The 15,699-nt window shown below is 38.1% G+C and overlaps 1 non-coding gene across 1 annotated transcript; it reads left to right on the top strand.

The window, feature by feature from the left end:
* The first annotated feature begins 14,962 nt into the window (after nt 1–14,962).
* Nucleotides 14,963–15,093, top strand: LOC118012751. Its single transcript, XR_004679813.1, has one exon. It is a non-coding gene; the product is annotated as a small nucleolar RNA SNORA63 (small nucleolar RNA).
* Nucleotides 15,094–15,699: the final 606 nt, after the last annotated feature.

Below are 15,699 nucleotides of genomic sequence, written 5' to 3' on the forward strand. Positions count from 1 at the left end.
TAACACTTTTGTTATTTTCCTTTAGAGAGTAACATACTTTCTGCCTAAAGTTATATTCTTTTCTAGAACTGAATTGTCCCAAACTCTGTATGGTTCTCTGAAAAAAATACACATTTTTCTAAAAATTTTCTTTTTTGAAGTGATTTTTATAGCTCCTGTGGATTGTCTATATTGTTTGTTCATCTCTGAGTAGAAACATATCTAACCAAGTCTTCCTTTTTCTCTGAAAAGATTCTTCCAGGCAACTTTGTTTACCATCATATCACTTCAGTCTCCCTGGTGGGAATAAAGGTAAAGGGCAAGTGCCTCAGATTTCTGTTATATAGGGCTACTTCCCACCTGTACCGCCAGAAGCCCAGCCTTTCTGTAGCTTGCCATAACAGAAGTTTGTCCCCTGCCTCAGAACAATACAGTATTGGTGTTCCTAGTCTGAGGTAATTAAGGAATCTTGGCCTCTTCCGTTTGTAGCCATAGGATTCTCTAGGGCCCAGCTTTTTTGTTTCCAACCAGCTAGCAGCAGAAAAAGAGGATATGGAGAAAATGTCTTGGTGGAGAATAACACTCTTTGCATTTGCTAGCATTTAATTAGATAACCTATCCCTTTAGTTTATGGGGGAGAAATGGGGGACTCACCATTTTAGAAATGGTCTGTAGAAATGGGGGAGAGGGGCTGGTAAACGTGGTATATTCCTGGGGAACTTCTTTGTATGTCTATATACCAATATATGGGAAGGGAGGAGTACACATGTTGATGGACAGCTTCTACCAAGGAAGACAAGCCAAAGCCCGATCCAGTCACAAGAGTCAGCTCAGAGTTCAGGCTTTCTGGGTGATGTGCAGTCCTCTCATTCAGTTCTGGATGTGGCTTGATATGTCATTTTATCCCTCACTGTGGAGGTAGGGAAAAGACAAGATGAACTACAATAACCCCTCCTCCCCCATTTAAAGAAGGGAGGAATGTGTCCGTAGTGAGAGAAATACCTGCCCGGCAAGGGTTATGAAGACCCCTGCCCTGGCAGTGGGGGGAGTTCCTTGTTTGGATGCTGCTTCTGCTCTCTGGGACTAACTATTTTGTCCAGGTTTCTCCAAATGCCCTTGGCACGGCCTTCTGGATTGAAATTCTTTGTCTTTCCTGTAGCGCTTTCCAAGGTGGTCACTGGGGAGTATGCGTTCTTTGGAGGACATACGGCTCCCTCTTTGTGCCGTGTTATTACGCAACTGTTTTCGGCTCTGAACACACCCTTCTACCTTCTGCTTTGTAATACTGATGCTGGCACTATGCAAGCCACAGTTCTGCTTTGCCAGCTGGCTCCCTGTGCATTTCTGCCGATAGGGGCAGTGAAGGAAACCTGTGAGGCAGAAGTAGTGAGAAAAAACACGTTCTTTCCTGTCTGTACCCCAGGAGTGTTTCTTCACCACAGCTGTAATAGTCCTTCTTCCTGCTGAATCCCTAGAGTTTGGCATTTGTCCAACACTTGCAGATATAGCTAAGTTGCACATCCCTCAGAGACACAAACATCAGCCCAGCAGTTCCTCGACCTCGCAGGTATGGAGCCCCTCCTCAAAATAGCTAAGATTTAATGATTTCAACCTATTTACTTTGTTCCTCCAGCTCTAGGGATAATAGCTGCCTCCTGAAGTGACTGCCTCTAAAAATATCTTAGTCTTGTCTCTTTTAACTTTTTTAGTTATCCAGCTAACAACTTTATATCTGATGAGCAACTCTTTATATTATATTATCTTTGTTAAGATGGCCCTCATGATTTCATCCTGCTGACTGGACCATAGCTGATGCAGACATGGGTACCAGAACAAGTACTAAGAAGTGGAAACTTGAAGATGGGGTTTGGGCATATTAGTTGGGTTGTATCCTTGGATTTGAACACAGCATTGGCTCCTTGCCAATGAGTAATCAGATTTTCCCTAATCCATGGAATATCATGGGACCAGGATTAACCAAAATTTAACCCATGGTTATTATGATAAATGAGAACTAAAGAAATTGCCTTGGGTGACTGGGGGGTTGCTGTTATTCACCCATGGCATTTATGATGACTACAAGATGTGGCATGGGACAGATTTTTGTGATTATTGTGGAGCATCTACAGAAAGATTACAAACTAAGGTCATTAGACTCAATTCACAGAGAATGAGAGTGCTTCTAAGGAAACCTTAAATTCTCTCTTTTTTCTTATAGACAAAGTAATAGTTTTTCTGAAAATAAAACCAAATTTGATTGTGTGGGTTATAGAATTACAATGTAATCTGAATTCACAGCCTCACCAATCTTTAATATAGAAATTAGAGCATGTCTGAAACTTAGAACAGGGACTTCTGCTTCAATTCAGATAAAGCTAAGAATCTTGGAAGTCCAACTCACTGTAAGTTTCCATTGACATAGAGGCACCTTACCCTAGCAAGTCTGAGAAAACTAATCTTTTTTTCTTTAAAACCTTATAGTAAATTTATCTAGGGCAGATGCTTTATATAGAAATATCAGTTATCCCCAAGAGCCCATCCCAAACAATCTTTGCTGCCATTGGCCCCACAACTATGGTAATATCTTAGCATGTTCCAGGAGTCAATTACAAAATCTGATCCAGTAAGGAGTAACTTACACATCCAAAGTATTGCAAGATTTTATTGATTTAATTAAGCAGAAATTTCAAGAATATGTGTATTGTCATTCAAAAATGTTAGACTGAGGAGTACAGAATGCAACATGGGATCAAATGTTTTGTGTTTTTTTGTTATTTGTTTTGGTTTTAGTTTCAGTTTTTTTTTTTTTTTTTAAGATTTTATTTATTTAGTCATGAGAGACAGAGAGAGAGAGAGAGGCAGAGGGAGAAGCAGGCTCCCAAGGAGCAGAGAGCCCGATGTGGGACTCAATCCCAGGACCCTGGGATCATGACCTGAGCCGAAGGCAGACGCTCAACCATCTGAGCCACCCAGGCACCCTAGTTTCAGGTTTTTATATGTGTACACTTCCTAGAGATTCTAGGAATGTGTCCATTTCATTTGGTTAATTGACTGAGCCTGGCTTAGCAATGGCTGACATTCAATGAGGTTGAGATGTTAGAATTTCCTTTGCAAACATGGAGGAAGATATATAACAGCTTAGGGAGATAGAAATGTCAGAGAGGGTTTTTCATATGCATTCCCTTACCTCACCTCTAAAGAGAGCCTAGAGACCACTCTCCTCAGTAAGGCATTGAAAAATCTGCTAGTGAGGGAAAGCTCTATGGTGCTGTCCTGTCTTGGCCAGGAATAATGATGGCAAAGGCCACCATTGAACTGCCTGAATTCAATGAGAATTATAAAATTCCAGAGTAGCAGAGGCCAAATGATAATGTTTTATTATTAAAGATAAGGCAGGTGTATTTATCTGAATGGCCAGAATGTACAAAACAGTTCTCAGAATGTTTAACTGCAGGATCTTGATCAGTAGCTCATTTATGACAGTGTTCCTAGGAATGAAATAGATGGGTGTTTCTTTCTGTAACGGGAAAAAAATCTGTCCAGTGGCCAGAAACATGAACTGATCACCACAATGAAGAGTCACACCTTTTCACCCTATTTTCAAATCTAACCCAGTTTGCAGTTTTCATGATTGAAGAAGAGGCTGATTTCCCTTGAGTAAACCTCTGTAGTTCTGTCACTGTAAATCATCCTCCAAGCCTTCTTCTGAGAAATGTATAACTAATTACTTCAGTAACTGTGTCTTAGGGAAAAAGGATATGTAGATTTTTCAGAGATTACTAGACACTAGTCCTGTGTCACTAATCCCTGGGTACTGAGTCCTAGCCACCGTAATCCATGGTTTAAATAGCAGTTATGGTGGAGTTTTGATCAAGTCCAACTAAGAGTGTGTCATGCTCCTAGTAGGTCTGCATATCCCTCCTGTTGTTATTTCCCCACTTTGAATATATACTTGGAATGGCCATTCTTAGAAGATAGTAGAATGCTCCCAATAAATCACAGGATTTTCTACAAGGCTTATGTTCTTTTTGGTAATCTATTTCCTTCAGGAAGAATGTAGGCTTCTGATCTATTTGTGTCCTATCTGTTCAAAATCCCAGGAACCACATTAAAAGTTATCATTTAGACCTAAACAAAGCTCTCAAACGTTTTTGTGCTTCCTTACCTTATTTAGAGGGCTGAAATAAGTTAAGAGGTGCTATCATAGGATCATTTAAAAGAAATAGGCTATAATGAGGAGGCATTATCCTTAATCTAATCTGCACTTCCAAGTTATAGTGGGAAAATATTTTATCAAATATTTTGCCTATTTATTATCATAGGCCATTAAATTTAACATCCATATTTTTTTTTCTCTCTACCTGAGGAGAGGGTATGAGGAGCAGGGACTGTGGGGCATACGACTCTATATTACCTACAGTTCCTGGCTATGCTGTCACTGCCTGGCTTAGAAGCTAGAAAAAGTGTGTATTGTCTAAAAGCCAAAGAAGCTGGGACTCCTGGGTGGCTCAATCAGTTAAGCATATGCCTACAGCTCAAGTCATGATCCCAGGATCATGAGATCCAGTCCTGCATCAGGCTTCCTGCTCAGCGGAGAGTGTGTTCCTCCCTCTCTCTCTGCCCTTCAACCCTGCATATTCTCTCTCTCTCTCTCTCAAATAAATAAATAAATAAATAAATAAATAAATAAATAAATAAATAATAAAATATTTTTAAAAATAAACCAAAGAAAGCTGTGTCCTACATGAAGGTAGAACCATAAGGAGTCATCCAGGGGAGAAAGTGTGCTCTGCAGCAGCCTAGTGCTCTAGAACCATGAAGAGTCAATCCTTTCTTCTTCCACTGATCCTCATGTGCTTTCTATTGCAAGGCGTGACATTGTGCCCCTGGCAAAAGAGGTATTTGCAGGACCCAGCTGCATTACAGCAAAGCAGGCAAAAGCATCAATTTATAGTTGAGAGACAATAACACATCACCTCTATTCATGTAACTCTTGCAAAAACTGGTCGGTCACATGGTTACATTCAGATAGGAAGGGACTGAGAAAATGTGCTTTCTGAATGGGCAGCCTTTTCTCAATAAACACCATACCCTGGGACTGAGAAATGGAATTTTTGTGGAAGCAACCATTTCTGGTACAATTCAAGTTACCCATGCATTCATCAGCTTGTTGGGGATTGAGAGAATATGAGACTTAGAGGTTTTTATTTATGTTCATTCTATTGAAATGTATGATAAATCAAATGTGGATTCAGCTTGCTGGTATTAGGAGCTTCAGAATCACACTAGTATTCATTTCCTGTTTTGGTGTGAACCAATCTCTTTAGTGAGAAGTTGAGAGAGGAAAAAATCAGAACCTCTATCCTTTCTGATTTGAGAACTAGCATGTAGTTCTCTTTGCTGCTACAGCAAAGTCTACAGTTATGAAAGCAGCTCCCACTAAAATATTTTCTGGTTCTACAAGAGCTCCCCACTGACACTGGACTCCCCCATGTACCATCCTTGATGACAGTTTTCATACTTTCATACTGAGGCTATTAATCATTTTTCTTAAATCCCTATACTGACTTCTTGAATAATATACTCCCTCTTAAGAAGAATTATATTCCTAATTAAGTTTTGGTCCAATTGTCCTTATGTTTGGTCACATATTCAGATTCTTGGGGGTTTCCTGTTTTAGAAGTCAGTTTAATTATTGCATTATTACCAGGAATTATTTACTTACTTTCAATTAAGTTAATTCAATGAAAAGCTAATGTGGGACAGAATTGTATTAATTGTTGTTAAGTTTGTATATAGAAGAAAAGTATCCTCGATCTTATAATACAGAAGGATCTACTATTAATTTTAGCAGCATGCCTTTATAGTTCCTTTTTCTGTACAATTTTAATATATTTTAATTTATCCTAAAATAAAGTTTATCCTTTTAAAAGTAGGATACAATATTAAATCCTTGTAAATGATAGATTGTAATGTTTGCATAGCACTTGCTAATATTAGTATGCCATGTTTGAAGTAGTCACTCTACTACATTTGGAATTTGTATCGGACATGATTTTTTTCTATTATGCCTAACATTGTGATAGACAGGTTTACAAATAAAGCAAAAGCAAATACTGGTTCCCTTAATTAAAATTATCTAAAAACAAATTTACAAATGTCAAATTTCAAAATTAAAAAATTATGAAATGTTTAGGTCTTGATATATATTGACAATTATTTTCTAAAATAATTTTTCAACTTGGGGTGCCGCGGTGAATCAGTTGGTTAAAAATCCAACTCTTTATTTCAGCTAAGGTCATGATCTCAGGGTCGTGAGATTGAGTCCTGCATCAAGCTCTGCACTCAGCAGGGAGTCTGCTTGAAATTCTCTCTCTCCCTTTCCCTATGCCCAGTCTGCCCACCTCTGTGCAGTCTCTCTCTCTCTTTCTCTCTCTCTCAAATAAATAAATAAATCCTTAAAAAATAGTAATGATAATTTTTCCTCTTAACGAGAATTATGACATCATTTTAATGAAATCATCACCAGCACCAACACACGTTTTAAATGTCCACCTGCTTGAACTGATATTGTCAACTTTGTAATACACTTTGCACCCATTATCATCCTAAACACCTGCTGTTAGAAATTCCTATCATGTAACATTGCAATTATCTGTCTCTGAAAGTCCCCATCTGTCCCCATTTGTTTGGGAGATTATCTCATATCTTTTCTTTAATATTGATATTTTTTATTTCCTCCCTGAGAAGTAACTAGGAAAATAAAACTAGTACTTCTGACATTAGGTATACTTGATTTTTTCATATGTAAGGAGTCTTCTGATACTCTTGATATTTAAGAATGACAATGTTTCCTATATGAAATTCTATGTAAGAATAAAATAATTAGCTGTGTCCTGAAAAAAATATAGGACTCATGGTAATGACATTGGGTTTAGTGGGCACCCGTCTGCCAAATACTTGATAGAAATTACCATATTCAAGTTTTAAAATAATTTTGAAATAGTGTTAACTTGGGTACCGCATATGCTGTTTTCACAGATACCAACATTCAGTGAACTCAACAGAGTGTAGTAGTCATCAGCTTCTTAGCCAATATCCACAGTTGGCTCACATGTTTGCCATTGACTCACTAGCAATACATCTTATAACCCTCAGTGACTCTCGGCCAGGGAATGATGGCACCTTTTTTCAGGAGATAATTTCTACTGCATAGTGTCATTCCCCCCCTACACAAAACAAAACAAAACAAAAAACAAACCCTTATGATTCTGTCAGCTGGCTAGGTGGATTCTCTGTAGGTTCCTCCTGGCTTACTCTGCCACTACTGGAGGGTCAGTTTGGAAAGATGACCTCATTCATATATCCAAAAGTTGCCACTGTCTCTTGGCCAGGGAGTCTTGGTTTCTCCTTCATATGGGCTCTCATACTCAGTAGGTTTGTTTGCTTCTGTCATGAAGGTCTTAGGACAGCATTTCGAGAAATTGAGAATAGAATATGCAAGGCCACTTAAGATCTAGTCTGAAACTGTCTAACATCATTTTTGTTAAATTGTATTGGTCAGTCAAGGTAAATCACAAAGGCAGCCCACATCCAAGGAGTGGGAATTCCAATCCTCCACCTCTGGATTGGAGAAGTGGCAAAGTCACATTGAAATGGCCATGCATATCTGATTGGAAAGAATTTGTCGCCATATTTTGTAATCTATCTTGGATCTTGTCTGACCACAAATATTCACATTTCTCTTTCATTAAAAATTCACTCACAGGACCCATAAGTTTTATCCAATTATGGTATTGGGCGCAAAAATCCAGTACCTCATGATCTGAATCTGGCTCATATACAGATGAGGCTTCTTGGGTATAGCTCCTCTTGATCCAGAAACCTATAAACTAAGAAAACAAGTTATCTACCTCACCTCCCCCTTCCCAATAAACAATGATGGAATGGGACAGGATAATAATTAGAGATTCACATCCAAAAAAGAAGAGTAGGACAACATAGTAATCACCAATTTATAGCAATTTGGAAATTCAATCAGACACATATTGCCAGTTCTCTACTCTGAGAGCTTGGTATAATTCTTGATAAAGACCTTTTTTATTCCCTCTAGGGGTACTTTTCTAGTGCATTTTTCCAAATACTTCTTGCTTCTTCCCTCTTGAAACATCAAAGAGAGGTTTTTTTTAACATAAAAAATAGTTTAAATTTATGACTGCAGTATTTTCTCAGCCTACTTTCTGACCATATAAATTTGGTGAAAAATGTCTCCTTTTATTTTGAACTATCTCAGTTTATTTTAATGTAAACTGACACTGTTTTCAATAATACAACTTTATTTTGAAGTATGTAGGTTTCCTAGAAATCTGATTGTCGTTTCCTCATGGCTCAGTAGACACATCCATAATTGTTTTGAAAACAATTATTCTACTTTGGGTCATGTGGGATGTTGCTGTGTGGTTACATAGTATGTTTCTATTTTTATAAACACATTTTTAGCTGTAAATTGTTAGTATGCCTTTCTTAAATTTTTCAGAGTGCTTAATAAAGAGATTTCTGCTTTGTTTTCAAATTTCCTTTTTTTTTTGCCTCAGGGTTTATTCTTATTTGGGAATCTCTTCTGGGCTGACATGAGATGAGAAACAGCTTTATTTCCAATTCAAACATATGCTGGATCTTCTCGATATTTTTCTATATTCTGCTTGAGAACTAAACATTTCCTTCATAAGTTCATTTCTGTTTCACATGCCTTATAATAGCAATTCAAAAATATTCAGCTGCCACTTTCAGTAGCGTGCCTGGAAATCTCTATAGCCAGTTTCATATATTTGTTAATTACATGTCCAATATTCCACACTGTCATAGAAGACAATTCACCAATTGTTCTGCCACTACTGAGCACCAGTTTCCCTCTTTCCAGTCTCAGAGAACAAGTTTCTCACTACTTTTCCAGCCTCAGTGCATTTTCTGGTCCCACAGTGAATACCACATTTGAGGTGTCTGTTCAGCCAGCACCACATTTCCTGATACCAACTATGGTAACATATATAAAAACACCTCAAAATTCAGTGAATTAAAACTACAACTACCATTTATGTCTTCACAATTTTCCATTTGGTCTTAGGCTTAGCTGGGTGCCTTATCTCTGTTCCATTTGGCTCAATCATGCATTCCTAGTAATTGGCTGGAGCACAAATCTGCTATCCCAGCTGGCATGACTGGCATGCTAGGATCTGGTTGTTCCTTTCTCTATTCTTGGGTCCTTTTATTCCCCAGGGCTTTTCCTTCCATGTGGCTTTTCATCTTCAAGGAGATTCCTTTAAATGGCATCTCAGAGCAGTCATAGAGCAAAAGCAGTAGCTGTAAATTCTCTTAAGGCCCAGGATTGGAATTTTCACAATGACTTTTTAACATTCTACTATGGAAGGAAGTCAAGGATCAGGCCAGCTTCACTGTGGAAGGGCAGTACACAAGGGGGTCAATTTAGCAAGATGTTGCCCTGGAACAAGTGACATTTTATAGCTCTTTAGGAGATATATAGATCTATATATATATACATATGTATATGTATATATATATACATATATATATAGTTTTAAATATCCTTCTAGAGTTTACATAAATAGGGACAATTCCATTATAACCAATTCCTAAAATGGCTATGAATATTAACCAAGTAATCAACTATTTGTAGAGAAGAATAGCATAGTGGTAAAAGTCATAAGCTAGAGATGGAATGCCCTGCATCCTTGCTTGTCTACTTGTTGTTACATGCTTGTGCTTATTGCTCTTTGAGTCTCAGTTTTGTTTTGTTTTTTATCTGCACAATGGGATGGGAAAGCTAATAACTATAACCTATCTTATAGATGAAACGAAAAAGTTTGTAGAATAGTTTCTGGCATAAGGTAACCTTCATCAGTTATACATTGTACAAGCATATGCTTAAACTGGAAGTAGATGAGAGGAAGCAAAAACAAAATTATAGCTGAGGATTTAAATGTTTTGATAAATGTATTTTCAAGATCCTAAGGAAGCTCAAAAGTGGGGCTTTCAAAGAAGATTGGGAGCACCACTCTAAAATATGAGTGGGAATAAATGGAAGGAAAAGGGGCACCGTGGAACCCTGGGAGAAAAACCAGCTTGTGGAAATTCAGGGCAGGGAAACTAGTGGGGCAGAGTCATGGCTTAACAGCAGGGGAGGATCAGGGATGAAGGCAAGTGTCAAAAGGTTCCTGTGGTCTTGATAGGGTATTTCCCTCCCTACTCATATTTATGGGGAGCTATGGACATATCTTATGTAGAGTAATTTCATACATAGATTTGTATTTTAGAAGAACACCCTGTCAGCAAAGTGATAAAGGTTTTTAAAGACCCTTGGAAATAGAATCTTTGTAACCTGGTGCCTGGTTGGATGGTGTTGTTTGCAAGTGAGAGGAAAGAGTTGACGTTTTAATGTAGAAGAAAAAATTTTTATATACATACTATTTCTTGGTAACATAGTTGCTGTATAAAATGAGGTGTATATGTACACTTATGAATATGAAAGAGTTTTCCAAAAAGTAATACAAGCCTACAGCCATTTATACAAAATCTTGAAATCCATAAAGCTCAAAAAACAAAAAAAACTTTCTTTTGGCAACAGAAGCTCATTCTACTTGACTTTTGTGGTAAAACTGACTGTGACCGATATGTAGTATTTATTATTAAGTTTTCCCACTTAAGTAATATTTATACCTTTGCGATTTATTTTTTAATACAGGGTATATATATTTTCAGATATATATACACTGTATTACCATTCTAAAACACAATATATGTATTTATATATATATATATATGTATTTATATGTATATGAATTCTGAAATGCTTCTGGTCCCAGGAGTTTCTGATAAAAGATTATGTCTCTGTGCTATATAATTATAAGAATTTAATAGCATTATTATCCAAGTCAGAGCAAGAAAAGCAGTCAAAATATCTAATTAAATACATTTCAAATGGAGAAAAGGAATTATTTCTATACACCTTACATCATCTAGAGCCAGATATAGTTAATTTCCAATCTGGTTGACAACACCAAATTCTGCCTAACCTTGTTACATTCACTCATGACTCCAGCAAAGCAGTTTGAATAAACAAGTGTGTTATGACTGTCATATCTTGTTAAAAGGAGATAAAAACACAGAGCTGGGGGAGACCACTGCATATGGTCAGGAGATTGTAAAAGCAAGTACTAACTAAAAACCAGAAGAAGAGCCCACAGCGTTTTTCTCAAACCATCTGCTTACAAACTGGCATTCCAGTGCTTGCAAGATCATTATAAATTTAGAAAGGTCCCTATGTATTTTCATATCATTCAAAATACTTAAGATGTCATTAATATAGGGAAGCATTTGCAATGATTGCATGCAGCCTCTGACTCTTTAGAAGTTTATTTATTTATTTAAAGATTTTATTTATTTATTTGAGAAAGAGAGAGCATAAGTGGGGGAGGGGCAGAAGGAGAGGGAGAAGCAGACGCCACCCCTGAGTGCAGAGTCAGACATGGGGCTCAATCCCATCACCCCAAGATCATGACATGAGCTGAAAGCAGACGCTTAACCAGCTGAGCCATCCAGGAGCCCCTGACTCTTCTGAAATTTAAAAGGTCTCAGGAGAATGGACCTGAATTGCCTTCAACTCATTTTATATTTTTCATGGCACCTGTGACTTGCAGGTTTGGCATCAACAAACTCTTCCTGGTTGTATTAATTTTTGACTTTCTTCTAGACTTTCGAGGGATCAGTGAAGTCACACATAGGCTGTTAACTATTCATAATATAGGATGTTCACCTTATTCATCTTGGTCAGCCATGACCACGCGAGCACACACACGTTTTTCTAAGTGTACATGAAATTTAAGGGGTTTGTGATCCCTCTCTTCATGTACCAAAATGTTTCCAATTTCCCTATTAGAGTAGCTTATATTGAGTCCCATAACATACTATAATTCTATTCGATCACATAAATTTTTCTTTGGTGGGGCACCTGGGTGGCTCAGTCAGTTAAGCATCTGACTCTTGGTTTTGGTTCAGGTCATGATCTCAGGGTCATAAGATTGAGCACCATGTCTGGCTCCACACTCAGTGGGGAGTCTGCTTGAGATTCTCTCTCCCTCTGCCCTGCCCCCCCAAAATAAATGAATATATGTTTAAAACATTTCTTTGGCCTTCTAGAATTAATTGAACATATCTTCATAGACAAAAATATGGGATGACAGATGCATATTATGCTATCAGAGACCAGTCAAATCTGAGAATCTCCTTACCTTTTTCATGTGAATGACAACTTGGCTAGATAGAACATTTTTGAGGCATCATTTTGCTCTCAAAATTTATAAATGGATTCATTGCTTTCCTGGAAATAATGCTGTAGAGAAGTCTAACATCACAGTCTTGTCTCCTCTCTGACCTTCTGTTTGTGCTCATGCTTAAAGAACTCATTACTTAACCTTGAAGTTCATGGCTTTCACCAGGATTTATATGTTTTCAAATTTGCTGATGTGTGCAGTGAAACAATATTCCCAGGAAATACATCTGAAAAACAAGTTTTCATGGTCTCATAATTTGATAAATGGATTATACTGTATCACCCTTCCTGAAGAACCATGGTACACACTAACATGTCAAGCTGTGAAAAATACTGCAGTCAGGAAACCTGGGGAATCCTGGCTCTATCTGATGTTCTCCCAACTCTTTTAAATATTCAAACACTTGTTTCCTATCACTTTTAGCCACATCCGTGAACTAATCATTCTTTTAAGAAATGTTTTATAAGTATTAGTACCTTTAAATAATTTTTGATACCTTTTTCAATATATAAATCCCCATATTATGTTTCAGTGGAAAAGCTTTGTTATACTGCATTATCGATTACTGTTTCTATTTTGGTCTTTCTTATCTCTTCAGCAACATTTGACATCCTTTTCCTCTCCTGTATTTCCAACATTATTTCCTCCTTGTGTGTTTCCATAATGTTCCAAAGTTCACCCCTAAAATCACATGGATCAGTCAAATTTCTTGGCTTTAGACAACAGAAATGAACTTTTCACAAAATTCAGCAGAAAGGGTATTTGTAGAAAGCATATTCAAACACTGAAATTGCTCCCTGAAGCAGTAGGTGGGCACCAGACACAAAGAGTTTTCAGGAACAGATGGCAGCAAAGCACAGATGAGAATATGACCAGAGACCATCTGACGTAGACACTTCATGACCACCCTGGCCACTGGACACTCACCTGAGTAACTGTTGCCAATGCTCCTGAACATGCAAGAGTGGCCTCCGGGGCTCTGCTCTCCAGGACTTTTGCTGCCACGCTACTGAATCCTGGATCTACTAGAAATCTCTCCAAAAAAAATCCCTAACTTTTCTATGGGGCAGTATCCCATTCAAATTCCTGAGCTGTGCTACCAGCTTGGCTAATTTCAGCTACATGACCTCACTATGTGGCAGAGACACAAAGGGGGGGATATAGATCCTTCTTTAAAAGGAGCAGGGCTTTGTCTCTCTCTCATTTTGAGATCTCCCTAAATTTAAGGGGTGCTTTTTGACAAGGCAACCAAAGACACACACAGCAATGCCCATTAAATCACTAATTTGCTTTTTGAATTATCCTTTTTAAGGATATATGTAATGTGAATTGTTTACAATTATGTTGATGCATATTTGACTTTATAACATTCTTTATATTATCTAGCTTATTTGTTTTAAATTTCTGCTTGCCTTTCAATTAACTTTTCACCTCACACTATTATCCTATCTTATCTCTCATTTTGTAGAATCCATGCTCCATAAATTTGACTAAGATAACGGCAGATGCTGTTTAAAGTTTACTCCTCTTCCCTACAGTGAAGCTCTTGGAAAATATGTACTTCTGCCTTTTATTGTTATGTTTTGTCTCTTTGACATAATTGAAGATTTCCTTTGGTTTAATATTATTTTTTCCATCTTCATTCATCCTTTTAAAATGAGATAACTGTTAAGATTTAGTGTCTGCTCCTAAAACAAAATAAGGATAATTGTCTTTGATATGTCACATTTACATTTAGATGTCTCCTCTTGTATCTGTGGCTGGGGAGCTGATTCGGCAGCCCAGGATATGTACAAAGGGCCAGAGTCACAGGGAATTGACCAAGGGAAATTCATGACCCCCGCCAGGCACCAAATCTCATGAGGCTTACATGCTTTCTTGCCACTGTCATCTTCAGTATCAAGGAATAGCATGTAGTCTTTCTGAAGAAACTCTTCTTATTGCTCCAACCCCCCATCAAGTTTTTTTGGTGGCTTTCTCCCTGTGCTAACACCTGTCTCAACAGAAAATAACATTGTCATGTCTCCAAAGACGCCACAGGGGGCCATTCCATCATTCATGGATTCATGACTTACTGAATCCTGGGTTTACCTGGATTATTTTGCACACATTTTCCAAACCCATTCTTGAAACTGCCCCCCACTGCTATCTAAAGGACAAGGACATCCTACTTTTTCTCCATCAAGAGCCATAGCTGATACCCTCCTTTTAGGAGGAGTCCATTCCTTGGACCTCCAAGATATAATCCCTCTCAATTCTGTCATTTGTCCAAGTGCTACTGCCTGTTCACCAGGACAGCACATTTCTCTTCTGGGAAAAATCATTCCCTAGCCTCCACAGCCAAACAATTCCATGGTTTTTATTCACTGGATCCAAGTAGCACATTCTCCAGATATCTCAGCCTCCTCTCTCCATTCCAAACTCTAGAGAACTCATGAAATCCAGAACTTTTTTTCAGTTAATTTCTGTCTTCATAAAAAAAGAAATGGTCAACTAATCTTGGAGAAAGCAGGAAAGAATGTCCAATGGAAAAAAGACAGTCTCTTCAAAAAATGGTGTTGGGAAAATTGGACAGCCACATGCAGAAGAATGAAACTGGACCATTTCCTTACACCACACACAAAAATAGACTCCAGATGCAGGATCTAGTTACAGTGTAGCTATAAAGTGCTGCCTTGTCTTTGCCCCCTGCTCAAAATAAAGCTGTTACCTTTCTAGCCCTGTCTGCCATGGTGCTTAGCAGCCAGGGATGCATGGTCTCAGACATGTTTACCAAGTAAAACACTGACTTGAGGGGCGCCTGGGTGGCTCAGTCATTAAGCGTCTGCCTTCGGCTCAGGTCATGATCCCAGGGTCCTGGGATCAAGCCCTGCATCGGGCTCCCTGCTCAGCGGGGAGTCTACTTCTCCCTCTCCCACTCCCCCTGCTTGTGTTCCCTCTCTCGCTGTGTCTCTCTCTGTCAAATAAATAAATAAAATCTTAAAAAAAAATAGACTCCAAATGGATGAAAGACCTAAATGTGAGACAGGAATCCATCAAAATCCTAGAGGAGAACACAGGCAGCAACCTCTTCGAGCTCAGCTGCAGCAACTTCTATCTTGAAACATTGCCAAAGGCAAGGGAAGCAAGGGCAAAAATGAACTATTGGGACTTCATCAAGATAAAAAGCTTTTGCACAGTAAAGGAAACAGTCAACAAAACCAAAAGACAACTGGCAGAATGGGAGAAGATATTTGCAAGTGATATATCAGATAAAGGGCTAGTACCCAAAATCTAAAAAGAACTTACCAAACTCAACACCCAAAGAACAAATAACCCAATCAAGAAATGGGCAGAAGACATGAACAGACATTTCTGCAAAGAAAACATTCAA

The sequence above is a fragment of the Mirounga leonina genome, unplaced genomic scaffold (assembly GCF_011800145.1).
Source record: "Mirounga leonina isolate KUSES-001 unplaced genomic scaffold, KU_Mleo_1.0 Mir_151, whole genome shotgun sequence".
Classification (NCBI taxonomy): Eukaryota; Metazoa; Chordata; class Mammalia; order Carnivora; family Phocidae; genus Mirounga; species Mirounga leonina.